We start from the raw sequence: 11,920 nt of genomic DNA on the forward strand, positions 1-11,920 counted from the left end.
AATGTATTTGAACTTCATGACTTCGCTTAGCGGTTTGTAATGTATTTCGAAGTAAACAATGTACCTTTGTTTTAGGTTGCCACTTGAAGCTGGAAAAAATGTAAACCCTAATTCTGATATCTGGTTTGTATGTAGATATTTGCGTTGTATGTGTGGCGACCCCACTTCCCCCTAAGGCGAACCAGAGGGTTGGCGGGCCGTCTGCCCAGCTCTCGCTAGGACTCACACAAGCAACTAGCAAAAGTCCTTCCGAAGTATAACCTAATCTATTACAACATCGTTTCCCTCCAAATAGGCCGGTTTCTAGAATCACATTAACTTCAGAGATAACAGTGCCTTAAGATAGCCAACGTCGATTCTTAAAATACCTTCCCGATTACAACCCTAGAAACAAAACATATAATTCAAATACATCCTTATAAGCCAAGTAACAAATTTCATACAAGCCACATACAAATTCAAGGGTTACACTTCTCCAGCTTCAAGTGGCAACCCGAAACAAAAGCTACATTGTTTAATTCAAACTACATGCTTAAAGTACAAGTAGATCTCAAGTCTTCCTCAGTTGTCAGAACCTGTAAAAGAAAACCACAACGTGGGATGAGCTACACAGCCCAGTGAGGTTCCAAGACACTCTAACAGTTCAAATAGGTCAAGTAAGTTATGCATATCGTATGCATGATTCTAGATTACACAATGGCATGTTACCATGAGGTGATAATCATTACACGGGTAATTGCTACTTTGAAAACACATGTAGAACTAGTACTTTTGGAATGAATGGCCATATAAATATATTTTCATAAATTTTCAGTCAAACAAATAGTGGCTCGTCCGACTAGAAGGACATTACAAGGATTGCTTCATCTCAGAGGTTAATGCTCATGAGGAGTCTTACCCGAGAATGCCAACTAGGAGAGCAATAACATTATAATAGCAAAGCAACCACAAAAGGATACGGTGTTCCAGTGGAAATTTGTCGGTCATCTGCACCTTATAACTCCCGGATCCCCACGGTTGACTGGCCATCACCTTATCCCTCCAGTGGTAATACTCGAGTATACCGAAACGGTTGTCCAGGGTTCCAACCTACCCGACCGAGCCCAGTCCTGGCTCGAGTAGGTCAGTAACCGAGGCGGGGCCCAAGTTCAGCTTATAGCTTACAACATGCACAGGTAACAAAGTAATTCGACAAAAGTAAAATTCATCATTTGAATAGGTCGAGGGAGGTAAAGTACACACTCACCTAACAATGATGGACAACTTCATATGAGCATATAATTTATGATAATCAAGAAATCAGTAACCACATATATTAGAAAACGGTAAGTAAACACGGTAAACGGTAAACGATAAACGGTAAACGGTAAACGGTGGTAATTACGGTTAATTGGTAGACATATGTCATTTTAATAGGCCGCCATTGGCCGTTTTGCACTTTTACCACGTAAGAGTCGAGGAGATTCACCCCAACGACGCAACCACATTTAGATTCACAGATTCATTAGTTATGGTAGTTGATTCACGAGTCGAGGGATTCACCCAACGACGCAACCACATTTAGATTCGCAGATTCATTAGAAAATATTTCACACACTTCACCACTCGAACGGCTAGTGTGATAAAGTACACACTGCGCACTTCGATGGATCGGAACTCATTTTCCAAATTGTCACATAACGAGTTACAAGAGCACTTTAACCGAATAAGCATAAAATAAGCAGGCTAAGCACATATTGAGTTTACAAGATTATTTGATAGGGCTAATCATTTAACCAATTCATGTCGATATGCAATGCATATATATATTTCTTAAATAGGCACGAGTATGGTAAATACTTAACGATCATGAAATGAGCATGTTCTAGACTTACTCAATTACGTATTCCTATATGGAACACTCACCTAGTCAAACAAGGGCAATAGGTTCAATTTGAAGTTCAAGCGTCCTCTGTCGGATCCTCTTAAAGGTCCTCGCGTGCGCCTGAACGAATAGTAATAGTCTATCATTTACAATCCCTACTATTGTTGAAAATCGTGTCATAGTACAAACTTAGGAAAAATCTCGTGAACAAGTCTTAATTATCCTAAATCTAAATTCTCAAGCGGGGTTTCAAGGTACAAGAGAAATTAAGTCTACATCATGAAATTCAAGGATAAGACATTTGAATATTATCGAAGGAATAAGGAGTACTTGAAAAACTCCATTTCCTTGGAATACGGAAAATTTCAGTTTTGATGCAATACTTTGAAAAATCGTAGCTCACCTTTTTCATGTCAAAGATTGGAAAACTTGGTACCGTTGGAAACTTCCTTCAAAATGCTAAAAGTTCCTAGAATACACTTTTTCATGATTCTAAATGGAAGATAGTCAAAATGGGCTCAAAGTTACTGTTTTGGTTCATAAGGCAGATTTAAGTTAGTTTTTGGCCAACTTTGGAAATTCGGCAAAATTCACTTGTTTGGAAATAGCTTTTGAAATTTGCAACTCTATTAGTGTTGTAATTCAAGAGTATAACAAAACAAACGGAATGAGGAACGGAGTTTTGAGCACCAAGATACGGTAGCTCAAAGTTACTAAAATTTTCTTGTTAAACAAGGGTTTTCCAAAATCAAGTCTCGAACTTTGGTAATTTATTTGACCCATGAATCGGTCTCGGAATAACACCATAATTAGCAGTATAATACTACCATATAAGGGTTGTTCCTCTACCAAATTTCATGGAAAAATAACTTCGGAAAGGTGGTCAATCAAACACCTAAAATTTCGCAAATACTAAGACAAAACTGCCTTGAACCTTTTGTTTTTCCATTTCAGATATTTGGTCAAAGAAAAATTCCTCCAAACCTGGTTCATTTGTTTAGGCAAAACTTAAAGAACGTTCATGGTACATTTGGTAAGTGTTTAGCATCAAAATATTCAGTTAGCAAGTCTTTGCCAAACCTTGCATCAAATCTGTCTAAAAAATCAGGGTTTTCAAGGACAGAGCAGGTTTCATATTTTGATCACAGATCACTCAAATTAACTCGGAATTTGGCATGGTTTAAGGCGTTGGAAAACACATTCATAGAGCTATAATTTCATAGAAGAAATCATTTTGAAATTCGGCACACAACTAGCTCGAATTCGAGTCACAAGTTGCAGCCTCAGCATTTTGTTCTTGTAAAGCAGAGAAACAGAACAGCCGACTTAAAATAGTTGGTTTGGCTCACATACATGGAACCAGAATGTGAATTTTATATTGTCGGAAAGGTTGGAATGTCTAGTTTCAAATGCCGCTGACATCACTCGATTTCGACATCGGAGTTCAAAATTATGGCCGAAATACGAAAGCTGGTCAGAGCATTTCGGAAATAGTTCCAGATTTACTAGCTTTGTTAAATCGATTTATTTGACCAACCAAACCTCGATATTTTTCAATGAAACTTTGTACACCATATATTCAACATATCAACATGATATACAAGTCATGAAACTCTCAAAATTTTGCAAAAAGGGTTGCGATTAAAACAGGGCAAATCTGAACATTTTTGAACGATGCATCTTTTGGAGTCTAGACTAGCTAGGTATCATTAATCTATCTATTTAAACACTAAACTAGCATTATATCCATCATCAATCCAAGGGTGGGAGTTCATAGAGCCCACCATCAAAATTTTCCGACATGAAATAAAACAAATAACATGTAATTTTGGCAAATAATTCCACCACAATAAATCTGTCATCGGCTAAACAGAATTTCCAGCAGCTAATTGGTCATAAAACCAACTTTTTACTCGGCTAATACATGATATTAAGTACTCAAATCCGACAAGCAAATACTTGACTAGCTAATCAGATCATCCAAGTCATTGTGGGAATTCATAGAGCCCACTCACCAAGTTTCCATTAAAACTCAAAAGAGCCACCATCGGCTAAGCTGGAAAAATTGCAGCAAATAGATAATTTGGTATACGAACCTTTCCCTAACAAAATTCATTACTTTGTTCACTCAAACTCAGCATGCATACGGTGATTATTGTGTTATGAGTATATTGAACTACAATACGAAATTTGCAGCCAAGATTTGAAGAGAAAAACTGGAAATTCTTTCTTTCCCTCTCTCGGCCAACTCAACAGATTTCCAGCAATTAGATTGGTCATAAATCCAACTTTTCCTTCGGTTAATTCATGGTATTAATCTTCAAGTTTTCATTCGGCTAAGTACACTTAGATGCTCAGATTGTCCCAGAAAATTGAAAATAAAACTGTATTATCGGCTCAACTTCTCGGCAGAAACATCAACATCCAAAACAGAAATTTTCTAATGGCTTAATCTCATTCATCCGACTGTACCCTAGTACATGCATGCCCCTAGATAGCTCAAACTATCTCTGATTAGTCATAAAATGAATCCAGAAATTACCTCACAGCAAGCTAAGCTCACGCAAGAAAATCTGGAAAATTTCTGCTCCCTCTCGGCTCTCACGCACACTGGTTGGTCCTGGTTCGATTTGCAGCTGGAAATGGTGTTGTGGTGAAGATGGTTGCAGCTGGGAAATGTTGGTCTGAAGTGAACGAAAATGGTGATGATCAGCAGCTCCTCCGACTTCCACTTGCTCTCCCTGGTTTCACTCCAACTCACGGCCAGAACCAAAAACATTCAATCCTGCGGTTTCTTTTCTTCCACTCGGCTGCAGAGTGCAGCTCGGCCTCTCTCTCGCTCTCTCGGTTTGTCGACACTAGCAAGGCAGGATGAAATGCAGTTGTGGTTTGAGATGTGAAGTGGAAAGGAAATGAAGAGGGTGCCGTGGTTTTTGAGAGGTGTTTGTGGTTAGAATTGGTTGAGTGTGGAGATGGTTTACGCATGGAATTGGAGAGAATGGGATTGGACAATTTGGGCGGTGATGGAAATGTTGTCAGAAGGGGTGTTTGGCCGTGCATGGTGATGGTTGTGGTGTAGTGGGGATTGTGAAGGGCATTTTAGTCTTTTCACTTCTCTTCCTAATCTCCACTCAAGACCTTAGTTCTAACTTAATTCCAAAATTTATCCCCAAGTATAATTTGATCGCCTAGTAATATGCTAATCTTGTAAGGCTTTAATTATCGAATTTTTCACACCTTAATTATGTTTAGTATACTTGTATCATGTTTATCTAAAATTTATAGGCTTTGTCTCATAGTGAACATTCTTATTAGTATTTAACGTTATTCACTAATTTAGAATTAGTTATAGAAATTCAAGAAATTTTATATACTTAATCTACTCAGGTAACATTAATTCTCAACATTAAGGAAACTAAGTATTTTAGTATTTTATTTTAAGGCGATAAATTAATCTAACTCAAGAAATATTAATTTAATATAGCAAAACCGAATAATTCAATATTGGCACAATTATATTATTTATTACTTAAAAATTATCTCTACACTTTTATTTCAAAACAATTAATTACCATTCTAGAATTCGAAGAAATTAATGATTAGATCAATGAAATAGTTTACCATCGAAATATGAAGTTAATGTAACAAAACCACGAAGTTTAGTAGTTTAGCACAATTCTTTTATTTTGTACATAACGTTTAATTCTACATACTTATTTAGAAACAATTTGACTTCGTGCTAAAATTTATTAAAGAATTAAAATGCAAATAAAATATGCACTGATATTTATATGTCTATTTTTCAGGGTTCTCACAGTATGAAATTATATGTATTTGGGATTGTATGACTTTACTCCTTGTAAACAACACGTGACGTGTTTAAGAGCCGTCGATTGGCTATCTTCAAATGCTGTTATCTCTGAAGTTAATGTGGATTTAGCAATTGGTCTATTTTGGGAAATTCATTATTGTAATAGCTTAGGTTATTCTTCGGAAGGATTTGAGCTAGATTGCTTGCGTGAGTCCTGGCGAGAGCTAGGCAGACGGCCCGCCAATGTGAGGACTTGCAAATTCCTTATATATTTCTTGAAAATTTCCTTTTATTTGAAAATTATTTGGAAAATATTATTCTATGCCATCTTACTAATCAATCACCCTAGAAAAATGCCAATGATCAGAAGAAATTAGGGTTTTCCTTTTCGATTTCAAATCAAAGTGAAATAGGGTTTTTCGTGTATCCGTAGTGTAATTATCCGGTACGGAGCGAGGATCAAATTTGGGGCTTAAGAGTGACTTTTAGGTGAGAAATAATATGTGATTAGAAGCAATGATATAAAGTTAGTGAATAGGAAGAAAAAAACCCTAGTACGTGTGATTTAAGAAAATCGGCCCAAACCGACGGGTACCGTTTGTTACCGAGTGAGTACACCACTTGACCACCACTTTATTACCTTAATCTCCTTGTTTTAGTTGAGCTAATTAGCTCTTAATTAACCCTTAAGCCAGCCACCATTATTGACTAAGGAAAAGAGAGATATTTTGGTGGACATATTTGGGATTAAGCCATGTGTCACAAATCCAACCAAAGTCTTGACCAAGACATTTTCCTTCCTTTTTATCTTTTTCTTGGCTCCATTTTCTTCCATTTTTCTTGAGCTTGGCCGAAATTTTAGGGGAGGGAAAAAACAAGAGAGAAACCTTCAACTTCAACTTCAAATTGTGCTTGAATCTTGAGTTCCAATCAAAGTTTGTACCAACTACTCCATAAAACTTGCTCACTAAGGAGATTTAAAGGCTTTGGTGGAGTGATTTTGGAGAGGAAAACTCTACGCTACCATCTGTGAGAACCCGTAAAACCCTAATCATTTTCCTAGGATTTTAGTTCCCTTAATTGCATAATTTTTGCGTTTCTGGCTTAGAAATATTATCTGGGTGGATTTTATGAGCAGTTATAGTTTTAAAATGATTTTTCTAGCATTGGTGAAATTTTAGAAAATTAAGAGTAAATAGTGGACGTGGGACCCACTAGTGCGAAAAGTTCGGAAAAATTCGGCCAATAAGGTTAAGTTTCGGATACTGTGTAAAATTTATCGGGTGTTAAGAGATAAGTAGAATGTGTGAAGTGATTGATGTGAGAGGGAAAAAGAAAGATAAGAATGCATTAATGAGTGTGACAAGTGTCACAATATGATTGGGTGGACTTTAAGAAATACTATTCACATTTTTGACTTTTTTTGACCCAAGGATTAAATATAAAAAAAATGCCTAAAATTCACCATTTTTGTCTTCCTTGTGGCCGGCTCTCTCCTTGCAAAGAAGAAGGAAATTCCACCAACTTTCAAGCTTCCATAAGCTTCAATCTTCCATAAACAAAAGCTTAGACTAGATTTCACTCCATAAAATCCTATCTTCTAGTGCTAGTAAGGGTTGTAGTGAAGTTTGTTTGAAGAGCTAAGTGTCCAACACCTCTCTACATCTCTTGTTTCTTGGTAAGTTATGCTTGAACACCCTACTACACCTAATGATGGTATTATTATGCTTAGAAGTGGCTTGAGTGTTGGAATATGTGATTTATCTCTTGATTTGGCTTGTTTTGGTGAAGTTTTTATTTTATTGGGAATTTTTCTGGTTTAATATGAAATGAATGTTGTGGCCATCTTTGATGATTGGCAATGGACTATAATGGCTCTAGTAGGTATGTTTGATAAGTATTTGCAATCAATTTTGGATTTGGATGGAAAAATGGAAAATTAGGGTTCATAAAACCCCAATTCTGTCCGGTTTTAGATCATAGGGTTAGAGGCCGAATTAGACTTTGCTCAAAACATGAACGTTGTAGGTATTGATGTGTTTGACGTGCCTGTAAAATTCCAGGTCATTTGGATTAGTGTAGAGTGAGATATGACGAAATTACTGTAGCTGTTCTGCTTTGATCAGAATGCGAAAACTGCGATAGTAATTTGCCATTTTGACTGGAGTTGGTTTGGATTTTGGAGTTGGTGTCTTCTGATGAAATGTAGCTGGATGTCTTAGCTAACTTATGCCTTTGGAATTTCGGCATTTGGACTTGTATGGACTGAGATATACCGATTACAGTTTTCTGTGTTTTGCAAACCTGTTTTGGTGATTCTGGTATAGTATTTTTGCATATTTGACCTAGTTGTGTTAGGAACTGGATTGAGTGACCTTCTACATTGTTGTAGCTCTGTTTCTTGGCTTCGAAATGGTGGGTCTTACACCCCAATCCGATACTTGTAGTGAGAGTTGTGCCATTACCGCATTATGAGGTCAAATCCGGTTTTCTTATCAAGGCTTAAGTTAAAGCCCTCTCTTAATTTCTGGTTTGCTATCATGCTTGTATATGTTTATAAAACCCTATTGGGGTTGTGAATTGGTGTTGTTTATGGCTCGGTGTGGAGTCTTATTATATGTGTTACATGTTCTAGGGCGTGACGGTAGCTCACGACGTCTTGGTGATCGTGGTGCATGAAACACCATTTACTTGCTTGGTGAGTATACTACTCACTTAAATGTTATTATGTGGCTTTGCTAAATGTATATGTGATGCCTTGAAGGCTTACTTGGATATTGGAATTGATTAAGGTGAGGGTGTACTTGACCGCCCTCACCCCTTTTGATAGTATCACTGATTGTCCACTGTTTCACTGTCTTACTGAACTTGATATATGAGTTATTGCATTCCATTTTATGGAAACTGATTTGGTGTTGTTTGGACGATGTCCAACGACCTTACTGTATTACTGAGCTCAACCCCGTTTGGTAGTCAATTGGATCGAGCCGGCGAGGGCTTGGTCGTGAAGATTGAATTGCCACGGGGACTGTACTGGGGAACCTTGTGGTATTGAGACCCTTGGTTCCGGTATACTCGAGTATTACCAAAATGACTGAATGGAGTGCGGGCCCGGTTGGGGTATGATGGGTGGAAGGATTTGGAAGTGAAGGGTGGTCTACGGTTTGGTACTTTTAACATTGACGGAGAGTCAATGAGGTTGGATCAAGATTGCAAGCATGGAAATGGGCTCTTGAGAGCCGACCGTATCCTTTTACCGTTTTGCTTCATTGCTTATTTGTGTACTTTAAGTGATTGGATATGCTATATGCTATTGGTTGCTCATGTAGTAGTATACCACTGGGCTTTAGCTCATTCCGTGATATTTGTTTTCCTTACAGGGATATAACTACTTTTGAGAATGGATTGGATAGTCAATTGCCAAGTTGAGCATGTAAATGTCTTTTGTATAGCTCACGAAATGAAACCCTAATGTGTAACGGGTTCATTTCCTTTTGATAGGCAAACCGAATATGTACTTCTTTAATGGATGGCTTGTATTGGCCTAATTGCACTTGTATGAACTAGATGGATATTTTGGTAGGCCGTTTGGCTTGTAAATGTTGATTTCCAATGTACATATATGCTTGGCCGTGGTTTGGATAAATTTCGGCTTCGATTTTCGTTTTTTTTATTTTTATGATTTTGAATTGTTTGCGCGCAATGGTAAGTTCCGAAACGTAATAGATCGACGTAAACTGAACCGTTAGTCCTGGCGAGAGCTGGGCAGGCAGTCCGCTAACCCCTTTGGTTCGCCTTAGGGGAAGGTGGGGCTGTCACAGGTGGTATCAGAGCCACGTCGAGTGAGACTGGGCCAAGTGGTATTGTGGTCCTAATTTCATGAATATGTTTAAGTGCTCGTTTGAGCATAAGTATGAACCGGGCATGTGATAAGTGTACGAATCATTATCATGGGACTCGAGGAAGCTAGGTATGTATGTCGGGTAGGAATCTTTAATAAGGATGGTTTACTCTTGGGACCGGCCGGCTCGAGATGTGAATTATCTTAGACGAGATTCTTGCGCCCGGATACGAAAGATATAAAGGCCTGGGTTAGAAAGGATTTGGTGAACTAGAAAGGTGATTCTATGGAACTTCGTGTGGTTTGTTCGGGTGGTTAAGCGTGATCGACCTTGATTAAGATATAAATATTTGGACGAAGCCCTAGAAGGGGAAAAGCTTTTCGTAAGTTCTTTTGCACTTGTGACCTAGTTGTTCAAAGTACTTTTTGAGGACCCTATTGTTTCATGCAATGACTTCATATGTACTTGACTGACTGTTCCGTATGATTGCTTAACCTGGTTATGTGATCTATGTATACGTGTTATGTGTTTAGATGCTCTTCGCAGTAAATGTTTGAGTTGCTTATTCTTGTTTCATTGTTCCTGTCTGGTGCTACGGAAAGGAGGGTTAGGTGCCCTTTAACAGTATATTTATTTGGTGACCTAGATTGACTTAGATTGATGGAAGGCACTCGGAGTGGTCGAGGCCGTGGACGCAGAACTAGACAACCCACACCGGTTAGGGGTACGGGGAAAACCTCTACTGGACCCAATCTGGAACCGCAAGTAAACCCTAATGTGCAAATAGCTGCTGCTATGCAGCAAATGATAGACCTGCTAGCACAAGTAGTGCAGCAACAAGCCCAGAACCCAAACATTAACCCTGGAAACCCCGGAAACCCTAGCCATCATATCGAGAGCGAAGATAGAGCTCTCGAACGTTTTCAAAAGTTCGCTCCGCCGAAGTTTGTTGGGGGACCTGACCCGGACATTGCTGAGAGATGGCTTGAAAAGATGGCTGACATATTTGCAGCCCTACACTACCCCTGATGAACAGCAAGTGACTTTTGCCGTATTTCAACTTGAGGGGGCAGCCCGTTCCTGGTGGAACGTAATTAGGCAGAAATGGGAACGGGAGCAGACGCCGAGGACTTGGGTGAACTTCATCCGAGAATTTAATGCAAAGTTTTTCCCTCCTCTAGTCCAGGAGAGGAAGGAGGACGAGTTCATTAGGCTCCGCCAAGGGGCTCAAACTGTGGCGGAATATGAAAGTCAATTTACCCGCTTATCCAAGTTTGCGCCTGAGTTGATCTTGACCGAGCAACGAAGAATACGGCGATTTGTCCAGGGCCTGAACGTAGAAATCCAGAAGGACCTCGCGGCAGCCCAAATTAACGCCTTCAGTGAAGCAGTGGAAAAGGCACAACGGGTAGAGAATGCTAGGCTCCAGGTGAAAAACTTTCAGGCGAAAAAGAGAGGATTTCCTGGAGACAATTCGGGACAGGAGGATGAAAGTATCCCCTCCCAAATTTGGGCGGGGAACGGGAGGAGTGAGGATGCCGGGAATGTCACCAGAGAGGCCGTCAAGAGGAGGCTCAGCTTCTGCAGCACGCGGACCCTGCGGGTATTGCGGAAAATTAAACCACTCGGAGGACAATTGCTGGAGGAAAGGAGGAAAATGCTTGCTCTGTGGGAGTGCCGAACATCAAATTGCTAACTGTCCAGCTCGCCTGCGCGAGCGGCAAGGGACTCTGCCACCAACCACGACCCACCCTGACCGGTCGAAGGGGGACAAGGATGGATCAAAAGTGTCCTCTCGGGTGTACTCCTTAGAACAACATCAAGGCTTTGACCCGTTAGAGGACGTGGAAGGTAAGAATTTACTGAACCTGGCCAGTGAAGGGGCACAGATTTGTTAGCAAAGTATAAAGCTCAATTTAATCCCAGAGTATTCAATGATAAGGAATTTCGAGGACGAAATTCTTTTAAGGGGGAGAGAGTGTGAGAACCCGTAAAACCCTAATCATTTTCCTAGGATTTTAGTTCCCTTAATTGCATAATTTTTGCGTTTCTGGCTTAGAAATATTATCTGGGTGGATTTTATGAGCAGTTATAGTTTTAAGATGATTTTTCTAGCATTGGTGAAATTTTAGAAAATTAAGAGTAAATAGTGGACGTGGGACCCACTAGTGCGAAAAGTTCGGAAAAATTCGGCCAATAAGGTTAAGTTTCGGATACTGTGTAAAATTTATCGGGTGTTAAGAGATAAGTAGAATGTGTGAAGTGATTGATGTGAGAGGGAAAAAGAAAGATAAGAATGCATTAATGAGTGTGACAAGTGTCACAATATGATTGGGTGGACTTTAAGAAATACTATTCACATTTTTGACTTTTTTTGACCCAAGGATTAAATATCAAAAAAAT

General features: G+C 39.1%; 1 long non-coding RNA gene across 2 annotated transcripts; it reads right to left on the reverse strand.

Annotated features, from left to right (window-relative positions):
• Positions 1-235: 235 nt before the first annotated feature.
• Positions 236-4,728, reverse strand: LOC140032682 (uncharacterized). Of its 2 annotated transcripts, none has more exons than XR_011836598.1 (2): positions 4,407-4,728; positions 236-575 (listed from the first exon to the last, which is right to left on the reverse strand). It is a non-coding gene; the product is annotated as an uncharacterized lncRNA (long non-coding RNA). The 2 variants fall into 2 exon arrangements; XR_011836597.1 differs by lacking the exon at positions 4,407-4,728 and adding an exon at positions 1,906-3,248.
• Between the last annotated feature and the right edge of the window lie 7,192 nt (positions 4,729-11,920).

The sequence above is a fragment of the Coffea arabica genome, unplaced genomic scaffold (assembly GCF_036785885.1).
Source record: "Coffea arabica cultivar ET-39 unplaced genomic scaffold, Coffea Arabica ET-39 HiFi ptg000007l, whole genome shotgun sequence".
Lineage (NCBI taxonomy): Eukaryota > Viridiplantae > Streptophyta > Magnoliopsida > Gentianales > Rubiaceae > Coffea > Coffea arabica.